The sequence below is a fragment of the Anomaloglossus baeobatrachus genome, chromosome 4 (assembly GCF_048569485.1).
Source record: "Anomaloglossus baeobatrachus isolate aAnoBae1 chromosome 4, aAnoBae1.hap1, whole genome shotgun sequence".
In the NCBI taxonomy this organism is placed as follows: domain Eukaryota; kingdom Metazoa; phylum Chordata; class Amphibia; order Anura; family Aromobatidae; genus Anomaloglossus; species Anomaloglossus baeobatrachus.
This window is the reverse complement of record NC_134356.1, coordinates 677,897,557-677,923,424: the sequence shown is the minus strand read 5'-3', so window position 1 is coordinate 677,923,424 and position 25,868 is coordinate 677,897,557. Positions and strand designations below refer to the sequence as shown.

The 25,868-nt window shown below is 37.3% G+C and overlaps 5 non-coding genes across 5 annotated transcripts; all 5 read left to right on the top strand.

Annotated features, from left to right (window-relative positions):
- Positions 1-8,896: 8,896 nt before the first annotated feature.
- On the top strand, positions 8,897-8,968 carry TRNAW-CCA (transfer RNA tryptophan (anticodon CCA)). Its single transcript has one exon. It is a non-coding gene; the product is annotated as a tRNA-Trp (tRNA).
- A 2,264-nt stretch (positions 8,969-11,232) lies between these two features.
- TRNAW-CCA (transfer RNA tryptophan (anticodon CCA)) lies at positions 11,233-11,304 on the top strand. Its single transcript has one exon. It is a non-coding gene; the product is annotated as a tRNA-Trp (tRNA).
- Positions 11,305-13,565: 2,261 nt separating this feature from the next.
- Positions 13,566-13,637, top strand: TRNAW-CCA (transfer RNA tryptophan (anticodon CCA)). Its single transcript has one exon. It is a non-coding gene; the product is annotated as a tRNA-Trp (tRNA).
- Positions 13,638-19,785: 6,148 nt separating this feature from the next.
- TRNAW-CCA (transfer RNA tryptophan (anticodon CCA)) lies at positions 19,786-19,857 on the top strand. Its single transcript has one exon. It is a non-coding gene; the product is annotated as a tRNA-Trp (tRNA).
- Positions 19,858-21,331: 1,474 nt separating this feature from the next.
- Positions 21,332-21,403, top strand: TRNAW-CCA (transfer RNA tryptophan (anticodon CCA)). The gene has a single exon. It is a non-coding gene; the product is annotated as a tRNA-Trp (tRNA).
- The last annotated feature ends 4,465 nt before the right edge of the window (positions 21,404-25,868 follow it).

Sequence of the window (25,868 nt, the reverse complement as noted above, 5' to 3'; positions counted from 1 at the left end):
CTCGTTTATGTCGTTTTATGATGGTGCGTAAAAGTAGTTACTTTCTGGAACATCTAATGGTAAAGAATCAAATAATATTCAGATTTAATCTTGTCAAACTCTTATATTTCAGCTGACCTCGTGGCGCAAAGGTAGCACGTCTGACTCCAGATCAGAAGGTTGTGTGTTCAAAGCACGTCGGGGTCAATAGTCTGTTCCTGTTATTAAAAAATTAGGAAATACAACCATTTTCTACATTCATGTCATAAACGGAACCACTTAAACCTCCTGAAAAAAGTTGAAGCCATATTTCCACACAGTGTCTGAAAGAGTCATCTTTTAAAATTTTACAATAAAGAAATCTTCTGAACAATACTGTGATGACGAGAATTTTTTGGAATCCAGATCTGACCATTATAACTTAAAATCACCTCAACATTACCAACAATTTGGTCTTTGTATATATGAAGAAACATGGTCCTCAACTAGATTCTGAATGTGAAATGTAAACCTTTCTTCCTAATAGCAATATGTTAACTCATTCTTGTTTTTGTAGTTTTGGAGTATGGCTAAAAGAATAAAAAAGTCTATACAAATGATATATAAAAAATTTCCAATCTTTATGAAACAAGCATTTTTCTAAATGAAATGTTCCTGGCAAAAATAAACTGACATATGTTTCTAACTTTATCTTTTGATGTAACATTCGTGTGCCTGACTCATGGAATCACAAAGATGATCATTTCTAGATTACGATCTTAAACTGGAAATCCCTGAATATTAAGATTAAGATGCTCAATCATCCTTGTTTATGTCGTTTTATGATGGTGCGTAAAAGTAGTTACTTTCTGGAACATCTAATGGTAAAGAATAGAGTTGAGCGCGGTTCTAGGTTCGAGGTTCTCCAGTTCTAGGCTCGAGTCATTTTGGGGCCTGTTCAAGATCGAACTAGAACTCGAGCTTTTTGCAAAAGCTCGATAGTTCTAGAAACGTTCGATAATGGTTCTAGCAGCAAAAAAACAGCTAATTCCTAGCTGGCTTTCCGCTGTAATAGTGTGAGTCACTCTGTGACTCACACTATTATGAAATTTCAGTGTATAGTGTGCGTGAACAGCGCCTTCAGATCACTGCTGTTTGTATAATGGCGAACGCCATTTTTTTTTTTTTTCCTTGTCTTCCTTCCCTAAGCGCGCGCGTCTTGTGGGGCAGGCCAGCATGTCAGCCAATCCCAGACACACACAGCTAAGTGGACTTTTAGCCAGAGAAGCAACGGCATGTGTGATAGGATGTCCATGTCACATGTCCCTGCATTATAAAACCGGACATTTTCCTCCAGCACGCCATTATCTGCCTTCTGCGTCCATGGTGTCAGACATCACTGGCGCAGCTCCGTCCTTTGTCCTATCGCCGATACTGCTGTATGCACTCCATACACAGCGCTGGACAGCTTAGGGATAGCACTTTCTATAAGTCCTTTTAAGGGCTCGTTCCGGCAGGGTCAGAGCCATAGGTGACAGGTCCTGAAAACAGACACAGCGTCTGTGTAGCTAAGGTCAGGGATTTCATCGCTGCGTTTCCCCATTAGGAGGGAATAGAAAGGCAGGCTTCCTTTCCTCTACCCATAGCCCCACAACCCTGGCACTGTACCCTTCTGTCCTCTGCACACTCCAACTCATTATAACTAAGCCATTATACTAGCAAACACTCAGTGTACCTAGTGGCATCCTAAACGTGGCTATTGGACTTTTGTCTAGTCACACTAGTGCAAAGACATTTGCAGCACGTCTGTCTGCATTGCACACTCCAACTCATTATAACTAAGCCATTATACTAGCAAACACTCAGTGTACCTAGTGGCATCCTAAACGTGGCTATTGGACTTTTGTCTAGTCACACTAGTGCAAAGACATTTGCAGCACGTCTGCCTGCATTGCACACTCCAACTCATTATAACTAAGCCATTATACTAGCAAACACTCAGTGTACCTAGTGGCATCCTAAACGTGGCTATTGGACTTTTGTCTAGTCCCACTAGTGCAAAGACATTTGCAGCACGTCTGTCTGCATTGCACACTCCAACTCATTATAACTAAGCTATTATACTAGCAAACACTCAGTGTACCTAGTGGCATCCTTAACGTGGCTATTGGACTTTTGTCTAGTCACACTAGTGCAAAGACATTTGCAGCACGTCTGTCTGCATTGCACACTCCAACTCATTATAACTAAGCCATTATACTAGCAAACACTCAGTGTACCTAGTGGCATCCTAAACGTGGCTATTGGACTTTTGTCTAGTCACACTAGTGCAAAGACATTTGCAGCACGTCTGTCTGCATTGCACACTCCAACTTATTATAACTAAGCCATTATACTAGCACTCAGTGTACCTAGTGGCATCCTAAACGTGGCTATTGGACTTTTGTCTAGTCACACTAGTGCAAAGACATTTGCAGCACGTCTGTCTGCATTGCACACTCCAACTCATTATAACTAAGCCATTATACTAGCAAACACTCAGTGTACCTAGTGGCATCCTAAACGTGGCTATTGGACTTTTGTCTAGTCACACTAGTGCAAAGACATTTGCAGCACGTCTGTCTGCATTGCAAACTCCAACTCATTATAACTATGCCATTATACTAGCAAACACTCAGTGTACCTAGTGGCATCCTAAACGTGGCTATTGGACTTTTGTCTAGTCACACTAGTGCAAAGACATTTGCAGCACGTCTGTCTGCATTGCACACTCCAACTCATTATAACTATGCCATTATACTAGCAAACACTCAGTGTACCTAGTGGCATCCTAAACGTGGCTATTGGACTTTTGTCTAGTCACACTAGTGCAAAGACATTTGCAGCACGTCTGTCTGCATTGCACACTCCAACTCATTATAACTAAGCCATTATACTAGCAAACACTCAGTGTACCTAGTTGCATCCTAAACGTGGCTATTGGACCTTTGTCTAGTCACACTAGTGCAAAGACATTTGCAGCACGTCTGTCTGCATTGCACACTCCAACTCATTATAACTAAGCCAATATACTAGCAAACACTCAGTGTACCTAGTGGCATCCTAAATGTGGCTATTGGACTTTTGTCTAGTCACACTAGTGCAAAGACATTTGCAGCACGTCTGTCTGCATTGCACACTCCAACTCATTATAACTAAGCCAATATACTAGCAAACACTCAGTGTACCTAGTGGCATCCTAAACGTGGCTATTGGACTTTAGACTAGTCACACTAGTGCAAAGACATTTGCAGCACGTCTGTCTGCATTGCACACTCCAACTCATTATAACTAAGCCATTATACTAGCAAACACTCAGTGTACGTAGTGGCATCCTAAACGTGGCTATTGGACTTTTGTCTAGTCACACTAGTGCAAAGACATTTGCAGCACGTCTGTCTGCATTGCACACTCCAACTCATTATAACTAAGCCATTATACTAGCAAACACTCAGTGTACCTAGTGGCATCCTAAACGTGGCTATTGGACTTTTGTCTAGTCACACTAGTGCAAAGACATTTGCAGCACGTCTGCCTGCATTGCACACTCCAACTCATAGTTACTAATCCATTATACTAGCAATTTATGCTGCCAGTTTAAGGGCCGTAGTTGCATTGTCAGGGATATTTATTCTTTATTATTCTGCTGTTAATAAAGCTAGACCACCGCTGCAATCTACACCACCTCTCAATTTTTACTACCACATTTTCAGTGCACAATCTTGTCGCAATCAACATGAGTGGCAAAATGACAGATGCTGGTGGAAAGGGGAAGAGGCATGGTGGAAAAGGAAAAAAAGGTTTTGTCCGTGGGGAAGGTGGCAAAGCTCCATTATCATCTGCTGAAGATAGACCATCTACCAGCAAAAGTAAGATGTCTACTACTTACTGTGGACAATCCGATGTGCTCCCCTTTTTACGGACACGAACAACAGGAACAAAGGTAGATGATGGCCAAAAAAGGAAAATGCTTGAATGGATCTCAAGTGGTCCAACAAGTGCCCTCTCAGCCACTTCAAGTACCGCATCCAAAAAACAGCAGTCCTCTGAGTTGTCATCCCAATCAAACTTGCTTTCTCCCAGCTCTGAAGTCTCCATCAGCCCTGCACAGTATGGTGGAACTGAGATGACTGAGTCTGCAGAGCTGTTCAGTCACACTATAGCCTGGGAATCAGAGGTCTGCTCCCAAACTACAGTTAGTAGAGAACATGAAATGGTCTGCAGTGATGCCCAGAACCTTTGTGACTCTGATTCAGGCCGTGAGGACCAAGTTTCTGAGCATAATGTTGACCCTTTGTCACAAACTGTAACACCTGTGGTTATAGACAATGAGGAACATACTGATGAAGATGAGACGCAGATACCCGATTGGGATGACAACTTAAATATTCGGTCAGGGCAAGAAGAGGCTCAGTCTGAGGGGGAGGGGAGTGCAAACACAACAATTGATGATGAAGTTCTAGATCCCACCTACTGTCAACCCACAGTCAGGCACTCGAGGAGGTCAACAGAGGTGGTGGAGGAGGATGCAACTGATGACGAAGTTACCTTGCGCCTTCCTGGACAGAGTCGGAGCACTGGTAGCACGTCTACAACTGCATTCTCAGCCACCACTCTGCCTCTGAGCACTAGTCGGGGTGGATCAACAGGTCGCATGCCCTCTAAGCCTTGCCTAGCCTGGTCCTTTTTTGACATAGCAAAGGATCGCCCAAATTATGTGAGCTGTAAAATTTGTCATGGTTCTATTAGTAGAGGTCAAAACCTCAGCAGTTTGACAACTTCTTCCATGAATCGTCACATGAATAAATATCATATGTCCCGGTGGGAAGCTCACCTTGCTGCAATGCGGCCTAGTGGAGCGAACCATCCACCGCCTGCCCCTTCCAGTGCATCCGCGCGCTCTTCATCTTCTAGGACTGTGGGGACAGCTGTCACACCTGTTTTTCCACGCACAACTTCCACCAACAGGCACTTTGCTTGGTAGGTCGTCAGTTGGTTTGGAAGGGGAAACAAGTGAGTGTGTACAGCTCTCTCAGACATCGATAGCACCAACGTTGGATGAAGGCAACATCATGTCTCCGCCTGCACTTTCCTCACAAACCTGCATTTTTCCAGGGACACCCTACTTAACACCGTCTACACACAGCAGCCAGATCTCTGTCCCTCAGATGTGGTCAAATAAAAGGCCACTTCCTGCGACCCATGACAAAGCTAAGAGGTTGACTCTATCCCTCTGTAAGCTCTTGGCTACCGAAATGCTGCCTTTCCGCCTGGTGGACACACAGGATTTTAGAGACCTTATGTCTGTCGCTGTGCCCCAGTACCATATGCCTAGTCGCCACTACTTCTCTAAGAAAGGTGTGCCCGCGCTACACCAGCATGTCGCACACAACATCACCGCTTCCTTGAGAAACTCTGTGTGTGAATGGGTGCATTTCACCACCGATACTTGGACCAGTAAGCATGGACAGAGACGTTACATGTCGCTGACTGGGCACTGGGTAACTATGGTGATAGATGTTGAAGGGTCTGCTGCACAAGTCTTGCCGTCCCCACGACTTGTGTGTCAATCCTCTGTCTGTCCAAGTTGCGCCACTGCTTCTGCCTCCTCCACCTCATCTGGGTCCTCCACCTCCACCCCAAGCCTGCCTGGTCAGGCCACCAGCGTTCTCACTGCGCAGAAGGAATCACGCACGCCTCATTACTATGCTGGCAGCAGAGCGCAACGGCATCAGGCGGTCTTTAGCTTGACATGTCTTGGGAATAAGAGTCACACAGCTGAGGAGTTGTGGTCAGCTCTGCGGTCCGAGTTTAATAAATGGTTGTCTCCGCTCAACCTGCAGCCTGGTAAGGCCGTGACAATGCTGCAAACCTGGGTGCGGCCCTTCGCCTGGGCAAGGTGACACACGTGCCTTGTATGGCTCACGTGTTGAACCTTGTTGTCCAGCAATTTTTAACACACTATCCTGGCCTAGATGGCCTTCTGAACAGGGCACGAAAACTGTCTGCTCACTTCCGCCATTCAAGCGCCGCAGCTGAGCGACTTGCATCGCTCCAGAAGTCTTTCGGCCTGCCGGTTCATCGCCTGAAATGCGATGTGGCGACACGCTGGAATTCAACTCTCCACATGTTACAGCGACTGTGGCAGCACCGCCGAGCCCTGGTGCAATATGTCATGACGTATAGCCCGGGCCAACGAGATGCAGAGGTGGGGCAGATCACCCTGATGGAGTGGTCTCAGATCAAGGACCTATGCACCCTTCTGCACAGTTTCGACATGGCGACGAATATGTTTAGCGCTGACAATGCCATTATCAGCATGACAATTCCAGTCATTTACATGCTGGAGCACACGCTAAACACTATTCGGAGTCAGGGGGTGGGACAACAGGAAGGGGAGGAACTACAGGAGGATTCATATGCGCAAGGGACAACAACATTACCAAGGTCCAGACGTTCATCATCACCAACGCGGCAGGCATGGGACCATGGGGACAGGGATAAACAAGGGCGCATGGTAGCAGGCTAAATGTTGAGGAAGGTGCAGGACAACATGAAGAAATGGAGGACGAACTGTCCATGGACATGGAAGACTCAGCGGATGAGGGAGACCTTGGTCAAATTTCTGTTGAAAGAGGTTGGGGGGAGATGTCAGAGGAAGAAAGAACGGTTAGCACCTCTATGCCACAAACACAGCGTGGACTTGGTCCGCATGGCTGCGCAAGACACATGAGTGCCTTCTTGTTGCACTACCTCCAACATGACCCTCGTATTGTCAAAATTAGAAGTGATGATGACAACTGGATTGCAACACTATTAGATTGCCGGTACAAGTCCAAATTTTGTGACATAATTCCAGCCATAGAAAGGGACGCACGTATGCAGGAGTATCAGCAGAAGCTGTTACTCGATCTTAGCTCGGCTTTTCCACCAAACAACCGTTCAGGTGCAGGTAGTGATTCTCCCAGTTGTAACTTGCCAAACATGGGATGGTCTCGTCATCTTCAACAGTCTACCCGTACCAGTAGGACCGTATCTGGTGCTGGTAACAGCAATTTTATGGAATCTTTTCATAATATTTTTAGACCCTCCTTTGCAAGGCCACCAGAGACAACAAGTCTGACACATAGTCAATGGCTGGAGAGGATGATACAGGAGTATCTCCAAATGAACATCAATGCCATGACTTTGCAAATGGAGCCTTGCTCATTTTGGGCTTCAAATCTAGAAAAATGGCCAGAGCTATCCAGTTACGCCTTGGAGATTTTGTCGTGTCCAGCTGCCAGCGTTGTCTCTGAACGTGTCTTCAGTGCTGCTGGGTGTGTGCTGACAGATAAGCGCACGCGTCTGTCCAGTGACAATGTGGACAGACTGATGTTCATCAAAATGAACAAGTCATGGATCCAGAAGGAATTTACTACCCCTGTGTCATCCTGGGGAGAGTAAATGCTTGTGGATTTGGAATGTGCTTGATGCAAATCAAAACATCCTGTTTGCAACTAGGGCACAAGTGCTGCCACTGAAGGGGTTGGTGTGTGTGGGGCCCAATTTTTGGAAAAAAGGGAGACTCCGCTTGGAGTAACCCTTGCTTGCTGTGTTTTTTAAAAGGAGCTAAGATGAACAAGTCATGGTTCAGCAAAGACTTTTACCTACCCCGGTGTCATCCTGGGGACGGTTAATTATGGCGTATTTTTGAATGTGCTCGATGCAAATCTAGCTGTGAAGTGTACAACTGGGGCACAACTGCTGCCACTGAAGGGGTGGGTGTGTGTGGGGCCCAATTTTTGGAAAAAAGGGAGACTCCGCTTGGAGTAACCCTTGCTTGCTGTGTTTTTTAAAAGGAGCCAAGATGAACAAGTCATGGTTCAGCAAAGACTTTTACCTACCCCGGTGTCATCCTGGGGACGGTTAAGAATGGCGTATTTTTGAATGTGCTCGATGCAAATCTAGCTGTGAAGTGTACAACTAGGGCACAACTGCTGCCACTGAAGGGGTGGGTGTGTTTGGGGCCCAATTTTTGGAAAAAAGGGAAACTCTGCTTGGAGTAACCCTTGCTTGATGTGTTTTTTAAAAGGAGCCAAGATGAACAGAGCTGGGATCAGGAAAGACTTTGCTACCTACCCCGGTGTCATCCTGGGGACGGTTAATTATGGCGTATTTTTGAATGTGCTTGATGCAAATCTAGCTGTGAAGTGTACAACTGGGGCACAACTGCTGCCACTGAAGGGGTGGGTGTGTGTGGGGCCCAATTTTTGGAAAAAAGGGAGACTCCGCTTGGAGTAACCCTTGCTTGCTGTGTTTTTTAAAAAGAGCCAAGATGAACAAGTCATGGTTCAGCAAAGACTTTTACCTACCCCGGTGTCATCCTGGGGACGGTTAAGAATGGCGTATTTTTGAATGTGCTCGATGCAAATCTAGATGTGAAGTGTACAACTGGGGCACAACTGCTGCCACTGAAGGGGAGAGTGTCTGTGTGGCCCAATTTTTGGAAAAAAGGGAGACTCCGCTTGGAGTCACCTTGCGGTGTTTTACATGATTTTAGAAGGGCGTGCCATGCCTATATCTGTGTCTCATCTTTTTCCTTGTCCTGCTCTTTTGTTTTCGCATGAGTATATGTCCTTGTCACTTTCCCATGTGTTTGTGTTGTGTTGTGAGTTGTTTGTCACCTTTTGAATACCTTTGAGGGTGTTTTCTAGGTGTTTTTTATGTGTTTGTGAATGCTTGCCATTGTTTCCTATGCGGTTCGAGTTCGGTTCGTCGAACGTTCGACGAACCGAACTCGAACGGGGCCTCCGTTCGGCGAACCGACCTCGAGCCAAACCGGGAGCGGTTCGCTCATCTCTAGTAAAGAATCAAATAATATTCAGATTTAATCTTGTCAAACGCTTATCTTACAGCTGACCTCGTGGCGCAACGGTAGCGCGTCTGACTCCACATCAGAAGGTTGCGCGTTCAAATCACGTCGTGGTCAATCGTCTGTTTCTGTTTTTGAAAAATTAGGAAATACAACCATTTTCTACATTCATGTCATAAACGGAATTACTTAAACCTCACGAAAAAAGTTGAAGCCATATTTCCACACAGTGTCTGAAAGAGTCATCTATTAAAATTTTACAATAAAGAAATCTTCTGAACAATACTGTGATGACAAGAATTTTTGGGAATCCAGATCTGACCATTATAACTTAAAATCACCTCAACATCACTAACAATTTTGTCTTTGTATATATGAAGAAACATGGTCCTCAACTAGATTCTGAATGAGAAATGTAAACCTTTCTTCCTAATAGCAATATGTTAACTCATTCTTGTAGTTTTGGAGTATGGCTAAAAGAATAAAAAAAGTCTATACAAATGATATAGAAAAATGTTCCAATCTTTATGAAACAAGCATTTTTCTAAATGAAATATTCCTGGCAAAAATAAACTGACATATGTTTCTAACTTTATCTTTTGATGTAACATTCGTGTGCCTGACTCATGGAATCACAAAGATGATAATTTCTAGATTCCGATCTTAAACTGGAAATCCCTGAATATTAAGATTAAGATGCTCAATCATCCTTGTTTATGTCGTTTTATGATGGTGCGTAAAAGTAGTTACTTTCTGGAACATCTAATGCTAAAGAATCAAATAATAATCAGATTTAATATTGTCAAACACTTATCTTTCAGCTGACCTCATGGCGCAATGGTAGCGTGTCTGACTCCAGATCAAAAGGTTGCGTATTCAAATCACGTCGGCGTCAATAGTCTGTTCCTGTTTTTGAAAAATTAGAAAATTCAACCATTTTCTACATTCATGTCATAAACGGAACCACTTAAACCTCCTGAAAAAAGTTGAAGCCATATTTCCACACAGTGTCTGAAAGAGTCATCTTTTAAAATTTTACAATAAAGAAATCTTCTTAATAATACTGTGATGACGAGAATTTTTGGGAATCCAGATCTGACCATTATAACTTAAAATCACCTCAACATCACCAACAATTTGGTCTTTGTATATATGAAGAAACATGGTCCTCAACTAGATTCTGAATGTGAAATGTAAACCTATCTTCCTAATAGCAATATGTTAACTCATTCTTGTTTTTGTAGTTTTGGAGTATGGCCAAAAGAATAAAAAAGTCTATACAAATGATATATAAAAATTTTCCAATCTTTATGAAACAAGCATTTTTCTAAATGAAATGTTATTGCAAAAATAAACTGAGATATGTTTCTAACTTTATCTTTTGATGTAACATTCGTGTGCCTGACTCATTGAATCACAAAGATGATAATTTCTAGATTCTAATCTTAAACTGGAAATCCCTGAATATTAAGATTAAGATGCTCAATCATCCTTGTTTATGTTGTTTTATGATGGTGCGTAAAAGTAGTTACTTTCTGGAACATCTAATGGTAAAGAACCAAATAATATTCAGATTTAATCTTGTCAAGCACTTATCTTTCAGCTGACTTCGTGGCTCAACGGTAGCACGTCTGACTCCAGATCAGAAGGTTGCGTGTTCAAATCACGTCGGGGTCAATAGGTTGTTCCTGTTTTTGAAAAATTAGGAAATACAACCATTTTCTACATTCATGTCATAAACGGAACCACTTAAACCTCCTGAAAAAAGATGAAGCCATATTTCCACACAGTGTCTGAAAGAGTCATCTTTTAAAATTTTACAATAAAGAAATCTTCTGAACAATCCTGTGATGACGAGAACTTTTGGGAATCCAGATCTGACCATTATAACTTAAAATCACCTCAACATCACCAACAATTTGGTCTTTGTATATATGAAGAAACATGGTCCTCAACTAGATTCTGAATGTGAAATGTAAACCTTTCTTCCTAATAGCAATATGTTAACTCATTCTTGTTTTTGTAGTTTTGGAGTATGGCCAAAAGAATAAAAAAGTCTATACAAATGATATATAAAAATTTTCCAATCTTTATGAAACAAGCATTTTTCTAAATGAAATGTTATGGCAAAAATAAACTGAGATATGTTTCTAACTTTATCTTTTGATGTAACATTCGTGTGCCTGACTCATTGAATCACAAAGATGATAATTTCTAGATTCTAATCTTAAACTGGAAATCCCTGAATATTAAGATGCTCAATCATCCTTGTTTATGTTGTTTTATGATGGTGCGTAAAAGTAGTTACTTTCTGGAACATCTAATGGTAAAGAATTAAATAATATTCAGATTTAATCTTGTCAAGCACTTATCTTTCAGCTGACTTCGTGGCGCAACGGTAGCGCGTCTGACTCCAGATCAGAAGGTTGCGTGTTCAAATCACGTCGGGGTCAATAGGTTCTTCTTGTTTTTGAAAAATTAGGAAATACAACCATTTTCTACATTCATGTCATAAACGGAACCACTTAAACCTCCTGAAAAAAGATGAAGCCACATTTCCACACAGTGTCTGAAAGAGTAATCTTTTAAAATTTTACAATAAAGAAATCTTCTGAACAATCCTGTGATGACGAGAACTTTTGGGAATCCAGATCTGACCATTATAACTTAAAATCACCTCAACATCACCAACAATTTGGTCTTTCTACATATGAAGAAACATGGTCCTCAACTAGATTCTGAATGTGAAATGTAAACCTTTCTTCCTAACAGCAATATGTTAACTCATTCTTGTGTTTGTAGTTTTGGAGTATGGCTAAAAGAATAAAAAAGTCTATACAAATGATATATAAAAATGTTCCAATCTTTATGAAACAAGCATTTTTCTAAATGAAATGTTCCTGGCAAAAATAAACTGACATATGTTTCTAACTTTATCTTTTGATGTAACATTTGTGTGCCTGACTCATGGAATCACAAAGATGATAATTTCTAGATTCCGATCTTAAACTGGAAATCCCTGAATATTAAGATGGTCAATCATCCTTGTTTATGTCGTTTTATGATGATGCGTAAAAGTAGTTACTTTCTGGAACATCTAATGGTAAAGAATCAAATAATATTCAGATATAATCTTGTCAAAGACTTATCTTTCAGCTGACCTGGTGGCGCAACGGTAGCGCGTTTGACTCCAGATTAGAAAGTTGTGTGCTCAAAACACATCGAGGTCAATAGTCTGTTCCTGTTTTTGAAAAATTAGGAAATACAACCATTTTCTACATTCATGTCATAAATGGAACCACTTAAACCTCCTGAAAAGAGTTGAAGCCATATTTCCACACAGTTTCTGACAGAGTCATCTTTTAAAATTTTACAATAAAGAAATCTTCTGAAAAATACTGTGATGACGAGAATTTTTGGGAATCCAGATCTGACCATTATAACTTAAAATCACCTCAGCATCACTAACAATTTTGTCTTTGTATATATGAAGAAACATGGTCCTCAACTAGATTCTGAATGTGAAATGTAAACCTTTCTTCCTAATAGCAATATGTTAGCTCATTCTTGTAGTTTTCGAGTATGGCTCAAAGAACAAAAAAGTCTATACAAATGATATATAAAAATTTTCCAATCTTTATGAAACAAGCATTTTTCTAAATGAAATGTTCCTGGCAAAAATAAACTGACATATGCTTCTAACTTTATCTTTTGATGTAACATTCGTGTGCCTGACTCATGGAATCACAAAGATGATAATTTCTAGATTCCGATCTTAAACTGCAAATCCCTGAATATTAAGATTAAGATGCTCAATCATCCTTGTTTATGTCGTTTTATGATGGTGCGTAAAAGTAGTTACTTTCTGGAACATCTAGTGGTAAAGAATCAAATAATATTCAGATTTGATCTTGTCAAACATTTATTTTTCAGCTGACCTCGAGGCACAATGGTAGCGCGTCTGACTCCTAATCAGAAGGTTCCGTGTTCAAATCACGTCGTAGTCAATCGTCTGATCCGGTTTTTGAAAAATAAGGAAATACAACCATTTTCTACATTCATGTCATAAACGGAACCACTTAAACCTCCTGAAAAAAGTTGAAGCCATATTTCCACACAGTGTCTGAGTCATCTTTTAAAATTTTACAAGAAAGAAATCTTCTGAACAATACTGTGATGACGAGAACTTTTGGGAATCCAGATCTGACCATTATAACTTAAAATCACCTCGACATAACCAACAATTTGGTCTTTCTACATATGAAGAAACATGGTCCTCAACTAGATTCTGAATGTGAAATGTAAACCTTTCTTCCTAATAACGATATGTTAACTCATTCTTGTTTTTGTAGTTTTGGAGTATGGCTAAAAGAATGAAAAAGTCTATACAAATGATATTTAAAAAATTTCCAATCTTTATGAAACAAGCATTTTTCTAAATGAAATGTTCCTGGCAAAAATAAACTGACATATGTTTCTAACTTTATCTTTTGATGTAACATTCGTGTGCCTGAGTCATGGAATCACAAAGATGATAATTTCTAGATTCCGATCTTAAACTGGAAATCCCTGAATATTAAGATTAAGATGCTCAATCATCCTTGTTTATGTCGTTTCATGATGGTGCATAAAAGTAGTTACTTTCTGGAACATCTAATGGTAAAGAATTAAATAATGTTCAGATTTAATCTTGTCAAACACTTAACTTTCAGCTGACCTCGTGGCGCAACGGTAGAGCGTCTGACTCCAGATCAGAAGGTTGTGTGTTCAAATCACGTCGGGGTCAATAGTTTGTTCCTGTTTTTGAAAAATTAGGAAATACAACCATTTTCTACATTCATGTCATAAACGGAACCACTTAAACCTCCTGAAAAAAGTTGAAGCCATATTTCCACACAGTGTCTGAAAGAGTCATCTTTTAAAATTTTACAATAAAGAAATCTTCTGAGCAATACTGTGATGACGAGAATTTTTGGGAATCCAGATCTGACCATTATAACTTAAAATCACCTCAACATCACCAACAATTTGGTCTTTGTATATATGAAGAAACATGGTCCTCAACCAGATTCTGAATGTGAAATGTAAACCTTTCTTCCTAATAGCAATATGTTAACTCATTCTTGTAGTTTTAGAGTATGGCTCAAAGAACAACAAAGTCTATACAAATGATATATAAAAATTTTCCAATCTTTATGAAACAAGCATTTTTCTAAATGAAATGTTTCTGGCAAAAATAAACTGACATATGCTTCTAACTTTATCTTTTGATGTAACATTCGTGTGCCTGACTCATGGAATCACAAAGATGATAATTTCTAGATTACGATCTTAAACTGGAAATCCCTGAATATTAAGATTAAGATGCTCAATCATCCTTGTTTATGTCGTTTTATGATGGTGCGTAAAAGTAGTTGCTTTCTGGAACATCTAGTGGTAAAGAATCAAATAATATTCAGATTTGATCTTGTCAAACATTTATTTTTCAGCTGACCTCGTGGCGCAATGGTAGCGCGTCTGACTCCTGATCAGAAGGTTCCGTGTTCAAATCACGTCGTAGTGAATCGTCTGATACGGTTTTTGAAAAATTAGGAAATACAACCATTTTCTACATTCATGTCATAAACGGAACCACTTAAACCTCCTGAAAAAAGTTGAAGCCATATTTCCACACAGTGTCTGAAAGAGTCATCTTTTAAAATTTTACAAGAAAGATATCTTCTGAACAATACTGTGATGACGAGAACTTTTGGGAATCCAGATCTGACCATTATAACTTAAAATCACCTCGACATAACCAACAATTTGGTCTTTCTACATATGAAGAAACATGGTCCTCAAATAGATTCTGAATGTGAAATGTAAACCATTCTTCCTAATAGCAATATGTTAACTCATTCTTGTTTTTGTAGTTTTGGAGTATGGCTAAAAGAATGAAAAAGTCTATACAAATGATATTTAAAAAATTTCCAATCTTTATGAAACAAGCATTTTTCTAAATGAAATGTTCCCGGCAAAAATAAACTGACATATGTTTCTAACTTTATCTTTTGATGTAACATTCGTGTGCCTGACTCCTGGAATCACAAAGATGATAATTTCTAGATTCCGATCTTCAACTGGAAATCCCTGAATATTAAGATTAAGATGGTCAATCATCCTTGTTTATGTCGTTTTATGATGATGCGTAAAAGTAGTTACTTTCTGGAACATCTAATGGTAAAGAATCAAATAATGTTCAGATTTAATCTTGTCAAACACTTAACTTTCAGCTGGCCTCGTGGCGCAACGGTAGAGCGTCTGACTCCAGATCAGAAGGTTGTGTGTTCAAATCACGTCGTAGTGAATCGTCTGATCCGGTTTTTGACAAATTAGGAAATACAACCATTTTCTACATTCATGTCATAAACGGAACCACTTAAACCTGCCGAAAAAAGTTGAAGCCATATTTCCACACAGTGTCTGAAAGAGTCATCTTTTAAAATTTTACAATAAAGAAATCTTCTGAGCAATACTGTGATGACGAGAATTTTTGGGAATCCAGATCTGACCATTATAACTTAAAATCACCTCAACATCACCAACAATTTGGTCTTTGTATATATGAAGAAACATGGTCCTCAACCAGATTCTGAATGTGAAATGTAAACCTTTCTTCCTAATAGCAATATGTTAACTCATTCTTGTAGTTTTAGAGTATGGCTCAAAGAACAACAAAGTCTATACAAATGATATATAAAAATTTTCCAATCTTTATGAAACAAGCATTTTTCTAAATGAAATGTTTCTGGCAAAAATAAACTGACATATGCTTCTAACTTTATCTTTTGATGTAACATTCGTGTGCCTGACTCATGGAATCACAAAGATGATAATTTCTAGATTACGATCTTAAACTGGAAATCCCTGAATATTAAGATTAAGATGCTCAATCATCCTTGTTTATGTCGTTTTATGATGGTGCGTAAAAGTAGTTGCTTTCTGGAACATCTAGTGGTAAAGAATCAAATAATATTCAGATTTGATCTTGTCAAACATTTATTTTTCAGCTGACCTCGTGGCGCAATGGTAGCGCGTCTGACTCCTGATCAGAAGGTTCCGTGTTCAAATCACGTCGTAGTGAATCGTCTGATACGGTTTTTGAAAAATTAGGAAATACAACCATTTTCTACATTCATGTCATAAACGGAACCACTTAAACCTCCTGAAAAAAGTTGAAGCCATATTTCCACACAGTGTCTGAAAGAGTCATCTTTTAAAATTTTACAAGAAAGATATCTTCTGAACAATACTGTGATGACGAGAACTTTTGGGAATCCAGATCTGACCATTATAACTTAAAATCACCTCGACATAACCAACAATTTGGTCTTTCTACATATGAAGAAACATGGTCCTCAAATAGATTCTGAATGTGAAATGTAAACCATTCTTCCTAATAGCAATATGTTAACTCATTCTTGTTTTTGTAGTTTTGGAGTATGGCTAAAAGAATGAAAAAGTCTATACAAATGATATTTAAAAAATTTCCAATCTTTATGAAACAAGCATTTTTCTAAATGAAATGTTCCCGGCAAAAATAAACTGACATATGTTTCTAACTTTATCTTTTGATGTAACATTCGTGTGCCTGACTCCTGGAATCACAAAGATGATAATTTCTAGATTCCGATCTTCAACTGGAAATCCCTGAATATTAAGATTAAGATGGTCAATCATCCTTGTTTATGTCGTTTTATGATGATGCGTAAAAGTAGTTACTTTCTGGAACATCTAATGGTAAAGAATCAAATAATGTTCAGATTTAATCTTGTCAAACACTTAACTTTCAGCTGGCCTCGTGGCGCAACGGTAGAGCGTCTGACTCCAGATCAGAAGGTTGTGTGTTCAAATCACGTCGTAGTGAATCGTCTGATCCGGTTTTTGACAAATTAGGAAATACAACCATTTTCTACATTCATGTCATAAACGGAACCACTTAAACCTGCCGAAAAAAGTTGAAGCCATATTTCCACACAGTGTCTGAAAGAGTCATCTTTTAAAATTTTACAATAAAGAAATCTTCTGAACAATACTGTGATCACGAGAATTTTTGGGAATCCAGATCTGACCATTATAACTTAAAATCACCTCAACATCATCAACAATTTGGTCTTTGTATATATGAAGAAACATGGTCCTCAACTAGATTCTGAATGTGAAATGTAAACCTTTCTTCCTAATAGCAATATGTTAACTCATTCTTGTAGTTTTGGAGTATGGCTAAAAGAATGAAAAAGTCTATACAAATGATATTTAAAAAATTTCCAATCTTTATGAAACAAGCATTTTTCTAAATGAAATGTTCCTGCAAAAATAAACTGAGATATGATTCTAACTTTATCTTTTGATGTAACATTCGTGGGCCTGACTCATGGAATCACAAAGATGATCATTTCTAGATTCTGATCTTAAACTGGAAATCCCTGAATATTAAGATTAAGATGCTCAATCATCCTTGTTTATGTCGTTTTTTGATGGTGTGTAAAAGTAGTTACTTTCTGGAACATCTAATGCTAAAGAATCAAATAATATTCAGATTTAATCTTGTCAAACACTTGCCTTTCAAATGACCTTATGGTGCAACGGTAGCGCGTCTGACTCCAGATCAGAAGGTAGCGTGTTCAAAGCACGTCAGGGTCTGTCCCCGTTTTTGAAAAATTAGGAAATACAACCATTTTCTACATTCATGTCATAAACGGAACAACTTAAACCTCCTGAAAAAAGTTGAAGCCATATTTCCACACAGTGTGTGAAGGAGTTATCTTTTAAAATTTTACAATAAAGAAATCTTCTGAACAATACTGTGATGACGAGAATTTTTGGGAATCCAGATCTGACCATTATAACTTAAAATCATCTCAACATCACTAACAATTTTGTCTTTGTATATATGAAGAAACATGGTCCTCAACTAGATTCTGAATGTGAAATGTAAACCTTTCTTCCTAATAGCAATATGTTAACTCATTCTTGGAGTTTTGGAGTATGGCTAAAAGAGGAAAAAAGTCTATACAAATGATATATAAAAATTTTCCAATCTTTATGAAACAAGCATTTTTCTTAATGAAATGTTCCTGGCAAAAATAAACTGACATATGCTTGTAACTTTATCTTTTGATGTAATATTCGTGTGCCTGACTCATGGAATCACAAAGATGATAATTTCTAGATTCCGATCTTAAACTGGAAATCCCTAAATATTAAGATTAAGATGCTCAATCATCCTTGTTTATGTCGTTTTATGATGGTGCGTAAAAGTAGTTACTTTTTGGAACATCTAATGCTAAAGAATCAAATAATATTCAGATTTAATCTTGTCAAACACTTATCTTTCACCTGACCTCGTGGTGAAATCGTAGCGCGTCTGACTCCAGATCAGAAGGTTCTGGGTTCAAATCACATCGTGGTCAATCGTCTGTTCCTGTTTTTGAAAAATTAGGAAATACAACCATTTTCTACATTCATGTCATAAACGGAACCACTTAAACCTCCTGAAAAAAGTTGAAGCCATATTTCCACACAGTGTCTGAAAGAGTCATCTTTTAAAATTTTACAATAAAGAAATCTTCTGAACAATACTGTGATGACAAGAATTTTTGGGAATCCAGATCTGACCATTATAACTTAAAATCACCTCAACATCACCAACAATTTGGTCTTTGTATATATGAAGAAACATGGTCCTCAACTAGATTTTGAATGTGAAATGTAAACCTTTCTTCCTAATAGCAATATGTTAACTCATTCTTGTAGTTTTGGAGCATAGCTCAAAGAATAAAAAAGTCTATACAAATGATATATAAAATTTTTCCAATCTTTATGAAACAAGCATTTTTCTAAATGAAATGTTCCTGGCAAAAATAAACTGACATATGCTTCTAACGTTATCTTTTGATGTAACATTCGTGTGCCTGACTCATGGAATCACAAAGATGATAATTTCTAGATTCCGATCTTAAACTGGAAATCCCTGAATATTAAGATTAGGATGCTCAATCATCCTTGTTTATGTAAATTTATGGTGGTGCGTAAAAGTAGTTACTTTCTGGAACATCTAATGCTAAAGAATCAAATAATATTCAGATTTAATCTTGTCAAACACTTATCTTTCACCTGACCTCGTGGCGCAATGGTAGCGCGTCTGACTCCTGATCAGAAGCTTACGCATTCAAATCACGTCGTGGTCAATCGTCTGGTCCTGTTTTTGAAAAATTAGGAAATACAACCATTTTCTACATTCATGTCATAAACGGAACCACTTAAACCTCCTGAAAAAAGTTGAAGCCATATTTCCACACAGTGTCTGAAAGAGTCATCTTTTAAAATTTTACAATAAAGAAATCTTCTGAACAATACTGTGAGGACGAGAATTTTTGGGAATCCAGATCTGACCATTATAACTTAAAATCACCTCAACATCACTAACAATTTTGTCTTTGTATATATGAAGAAACATGGTCCTCAACTAGATTCTGAATGTGAATTGTAAACATTTCTTCCTAATAGCAGTATGTTAACTTATTCTTGTAGTTTTGGAGTATGGCTAAAAGAATAAAAAAGTCTATACAACTGATATATAAAATTTTTCCAATCTTTATGAAACAAGCATTTTTCTAAATGAAATGTTCCTGGCAAAAAAAATCGGACATATGCTTCTAACTTTATCTTTTGATGTAACATTCGTGTGCCTGACTCATGGAATAACAAAGATGATAATTTCTAGATTCCGATCTTAAACTGGAAATCCCTGAATATTAAGATTAAGATGCTCAATCATCCTTGTTTATGTCGTTTTATGATGGTGCGTAAAAGTAGTTACTTTCTTGAACATCTAATGCTAAAGAATCAAATAATATTCAGATTTTATCTTGTCAAACACTTATATTTCACCTGACCTCGTGGCGCAATGGTAGCGCATCTGACTCCAGATCAGAAGGTTGAGTGTTCAAATCACGTCGGCGTCAATAGTCTGTTCCTGTTTTTGAAAAATTAAGAAATATAACCATTTTCTACATTCATGTCATACACGGAACCACTTAAACCTCCTGAAAAAAGTTGAAGCCATATTTCCACACAGTGTCTGAAAGAGTCATCTTTTAAAGTTTTACAATAAAGAAATCTTCTGAACAATACTGTGATGACGAGAATTTTTGGGAATCCAGATCTGACCATTATAGCTTAAAATCACCTCAACATCACTAACAATTTTGTCTTTGTATATATGAAGAAATATGGTCCTCAACTAGATTCTGAATGTGAAACGTAAACCTTTCTTCCTAATAGCAATATGTTAACTCATTTTTGGAGTATGGCTCAAAGAATAAAAAAGTCTGTACAAATGATATATAAAATTTTTCCAATCTTTATGAAACAAGCATTTTTCTAAATGAAATGTTCCTGGCAAAAATAAACTGACATATGCTTCTAAAGTTATCTTTTGATGTAACATTCGTGTGCCTGACTCATGGAATCACAAAAATGATAATTTCTAGATTCCGATCTTAAACTGGAAATCCCTGAATATTAAGATTTAGATGCTCAATCATCGTTGTTTATGTCGTTTTATGATGGTGTGTAAAAGTAGTTACTTTCTGGAACATCTAATGCTAAAGAATCAAATAATATTCAGATTTAATCTTTTCAAACACTTATCTTTCACCTGACCTCGTGGCTCAATTGTTGCGCGTCTGACTCCTGATCAGAAGGTTCCGCGTTCAAATCACGTCGTGGTCAATCGTCTGGTCCTGTCTTTGAAAAATTAGGAAATACAACCATTTTCTACATTCATGTCAAAAACGGAACCAATTAAACCTCCTGAAAAAAGTTGAAGTCATATTTCCACACAGTGTCTGAAAGAGTCATCTTTTAAAATTTTACAATAAAGAAATCTTCTGAACAATACTGTGATGACAAGAATTTTTGGGAATCCAGATCTGACCATTATAACTTAAAATCACCTCAACATCACCAACAATTTGGTCTTTGTATATTTGAAGAAACATGGTCCTCAATTAGATTCTGAATGTGAAATGTAAACCTTTCTTCCTAATAGCAATATGTTAACTCATTCTTGTAGTTTTGGAGTATGGCTCAAAGAATAAAAAAGTCTATACAAATGATATATAAAAATTTTCCAATCTTTATGAAACAAGCATTTTTCTAAATGAAATGTTCCTGGCAAAAATAAACTGACATATGCTTCTAACGTTATCTTTTGATGTAACATTCGTGTGCCTGACTCATGGAATCACAAAGATGATAATTTCTAGATTCCGATCTTAAACTGGAAATCCCTGAATATTAAGATTAAGATGCTCAATCATCCTTGTTTATGTCGTTTTATGATGGTGCGTAAAAGTAGTTACTTTCTGGAATATCTAATGCTAAAGAATCAAATAATATTCAGTTTTAATCTTGTCAAACACTTACCTTTCACCTGACCTCTTGGCGCAATGGTAGCGCGTCTGACTCCAGATCAGAAGGTTCCGTGTTCAAATCACGTCGTGGTCAATCGTCTGTTTCTGTTTTTGAAAAATTAGGAAATACAACCATTTTCTACATTCATGTCATAAACGGAACCACTTAAACCTCCTGAAAAAAGTTGAAGCCATATTTCCACACAGTGTCTGAAAGAGTCATCTTTTAAAATTTTACAATAAAGAAATCTTCTGAACAATACTGTGATGACGAAAATTTTTGGGAATCCAGATCTGACCATTATAACTTAAAATCACCTCAACATCACTAACAATTTTGTCTTTGTATATATGAAGAAACATGGTCCTCAACTAGATTCTGAATGTGAAATGTAAACCTTTCTTCCTAATAGCAATATGTTAACTCATTCTTGGAGTTTTGGAGTATGGCTAAAAGAATAAAAAAGTCTATACAAATGATATATAAAAATTTTCCAATCTTTATGAAACAAGCATTTTTCTAAATGAAATGTTCCTGGCAAAAAAAATCGGACATATGCTTCTAACTTTATCTTTTGATGTAACATTCGTGTGCCTGACTCATGGAATCACAAAGATGATAATTTCTAGATTTCGATCTTAAACTGGAAATCCCTAAATATTAAAATTAAGATGCTCAATCATCCTTGTTTATGTCGTTTTATGATGGTGCGTAAAAGTAGTTACTTTCTGGAACATCTAATGCTAAAGAATCAAATAATATTCAGATTTTATCTTGTCAAACACTTATCTTTCAGCTGACCTCGTGGCGTAATGGTAGCGCGTCTGACTCCAGATCAGAAGGTTGAGTGTTCAAATCACGTTGGCGTCAATAGTCTGTTCCTGTTTTTGAAAAATTAGGAAATACAACCATTTTCTACATTCATGTCATACACGGAACCACTTAAACCTCCTGAAAAAAGTAGAAGCCATATTTCCACACAGTGTCTGAAAGAGTCATCTTTTAAAATTTTACAATAAAGAAATCTTCTAAACAATACTGTGATGACGAGAATTTTTGGGAATCCAGATCTGACCATTATAACTTAAAATCACCTCAACATCACTAACAATTTTGTCTTTGTATATATGAAGAAATATGGTCCTCAACTAGATTCTGAATGTGAAATGTAAACCTTTCTTCCTAATAGCAATATGTTAACTCATTCTTGGAGTTTTGGAGTATGGCTCAAAGAATAAAAAAGTCTATACAAATGATATATAAAATTTTTCCAATCTTTATGAAACAAGCATTTTTCTAAATGAAATGTTCCTGGCAAAAATAAATTGACATATGCTTCTAACGTTATCTTTTGATGTAACATTCGTGTGCCTGACTCATGGAATCACAAAGATGATAATTTCTAGATTCCGATCTTAAACTGGAAATCCCTGAATAATAAGATTAAGATGCTCAATCATCCTTGTTTATGTCGTTTTATGATGGTGCGTAAAAGTAGTTACTTTCTGGAACATCTAATGCTAAAGAATCAAATAATATTCAGATTTAATCTTGTCAAACACTTACCTTTCACCTGACCTCGTGGCGCAATGGTAGCGCGTCTGACCCTTGATCAGAAGGTTCCGCGTATAAATCACGTCGTGGTCAATCGTCTGTTCCCGTTTTTGAAAAATTAGGAAATACAACCATTTTCTACATTCATGTCATAAACGGAACCAATTAAACCTCCTGAAAAAAGTTGAAGCCATATTTCCACACAGTGTCTGAAAGAGTCATCTTTTAAAATTTTACAATAAAGAAATCTTCTGCACAATACTGTGATGACAAGAATTTTTGGGAATTCAGATCTGACCATTATAACTTAAAATCACCTCAACATCACCAACAATTTGGTCTTTGTATATTTGAAGAAACATGGTCCTCAATTAGATTCTGAATGTGAAATGTAAACCTTTCTTCCTAATAGCAATATGTTAACTCATTCTTGTAGTTTTGGAGTATGGCTCAAAGAATAAAAAAGTCTATACAAATGATATATAAAAATTTTCCAATCTTTATGAAACAAGCATTTTTCTAAATGAAATGTTCCTGGCCAAAATAAACTGACATATGTTTCTAACTTTATCTTTTGATTTAACATTCGTTTGCCTGACTTATAGAATCACAAAGATGATAATTTCTAGATTCCGATCTTAAACTGGAAATCCCTGAATATTAAGATTCTCAACCATCCTTGTTTATGTCGTTTTATGATGGTGAGTAAAAGTAGTTACTTTCTGGAACATCTAATGGTAAAGAATCAAATAATATTCAGATTTAATCTTGTCAAATGCTTATATTTTTGCTGACCTTGTGGCGCAACGGTAGCAAGTCTGACTCCAGATCAGGAAGTTGCGTGTTCAAATCATGTTAGGGTCAATAGTCTGTTCCTGTTTTTGAAAAATTAGGAAATACAACCATTTTCTACATTCATGTCATGAACGGAACCACTTAAACCTCCTGAAAAAAGTTGAAGCCATATTTCCACACAGTGTCTGAAAGAGTCATCTTTTAAAATTTTACAATAAAGAAATTTTCTGAACAATACTGTGATGACGAGAATTTTTGGGAATCCAGATGTGACCATTGTAACTTAAAATCACCTCGACATCACCAACAACTTGGTCTTTGTGTATATGAAGAAACATGGTCCTCAACTAGATTCTGGATGTGAAATGTAAACCTTTCTTCCTAATAGCAATATGTTAACTCATTCTTGTTTTTGTAGTTTGAAAGAATGGCTAAAAGAATAAAAAAGTCTATACAAATTATATATAAAAATTTTCCAATCTTTATGAAACAAGCATTTTTCTAAATGAAATGTTCCTGGCAAAAATAAACTGAGATAAGTTTCTAACTTTATCTTTTGATGTAACATTCGTGCGCCTGACTCATGGAATCACAAAGACGATAATTTCTAGATTCCGATCTTAAACTGGAAATCCCTGAATATTAAGATGCTCAATCATCCTTGTTTATGTCGTTTTATGATGGTGCGTAAAAGTAGTTACTTTCTGGAACATCTAATGCTAAAGAATCACATAATATTCAGATTTAATCTTGTCAAACACTTATCTTTCACCTGACCTCGTGGCGAAATCGTAGCGCGTCTGACTCCAGATCAGAAGGTTGCGTGTTCAAATCACGTCGTGGTCAATCGTCTGTTCCTGTTTTTGAAAAATTAGGAAATACAACCATTTTCTACATTCATGTCATAAACGGAACCACTTAAACCTCCTGAAAAAAGTTGAAGCCATATTTCCACACAGTGTCTGAAAGAGTCATCTTTTAAAATTTTACAATAAAGAAATCTTCTGAACAATACTGTGATGACAAGAATTTTTGGGAATCAAGATCTGACCATTATAACTTAAAATCACCTCAACATCACCAACAATTTGGTCTTTGTATATATGAAGAAACATGGTCCTCAACTAGATTTTGAATGTGAAATGTAAACCTTTCTTCCTAATAGCAATATGTTAACTCATTCTTGTAGCTTTGGAGCATAGCTCAAAGAATAAAAAAGTCTATACAAATGATATATAAAATTTTTCCAATCTTTATGAAACAAGCATTTTTCTAAATGAAATGTTCCTGGCAAAAATAAACTGACATATGCTTCTAACGTTATCTTTTGATGTAACATTCGTGTGCCTGACTCATGGAATCACAAAGATGATAATTTATAGATTCCGATCTTAAACTGGAAATCCCTGAATATTAAGATTAAGATGCTCAATCATCCTTGTTTATGTCAATTTATGGTGGTGCGTAAAAGTAGTTACTTTCTGGAACATCTAATGCTAAAGAATCAAATAATATTCAGATTTAATCTTGTCAAACACTTATCTTTCACCTGACCTCGTGGCGCAATGGTAGCGCGTCTGACTCCTGATCAGAAGCTTACGCATTCAAATCACGTCGTGGTCAATCGTCTGGTCCTGTTTTTGAAAAATTAGGAAATACAACCATTTTCTACATTCATGTCATAAACGGAACCACTTAAACCTCCTGAAAAAAGTTGAAGCCATATTTCCACACAGTGTCTGAAAGAGTCATCTTTTAAAATTTTACAATAAAGAAATCTTCTGAACAATACTGTGATGACGAGAATTTTTGGGAATCCAGATCTGACCATTATAACTTAAAATCACCTCAACATCACTAACAATTTTGTCTTTGTATATATGAAGAAACATGGTCCTCAACTAGATTCTGAATGTGAATTGTAAACATTTCTTCCTAATAGCAGTATGTTAACTCATTCTTGTAGTTTTAAAGTATGGCTAAAAGAATAAAAAAGTCTATACAACTGATATATAAAAATTTTCCAATCTTTATGAAACAAGCATTTTTCTAAATGAAATGTTCCTGGCAAAAAAAATCGGACATATGCTTCTAACTTTATCTTTTGATGTAACATTCGTGTGCCTGACTCATGGAATAACAAAGATGATAATTTCTAGATTCCGATCTTAAACTGGAAATCCCTGAATATTAAGATTAAGATGCTCAA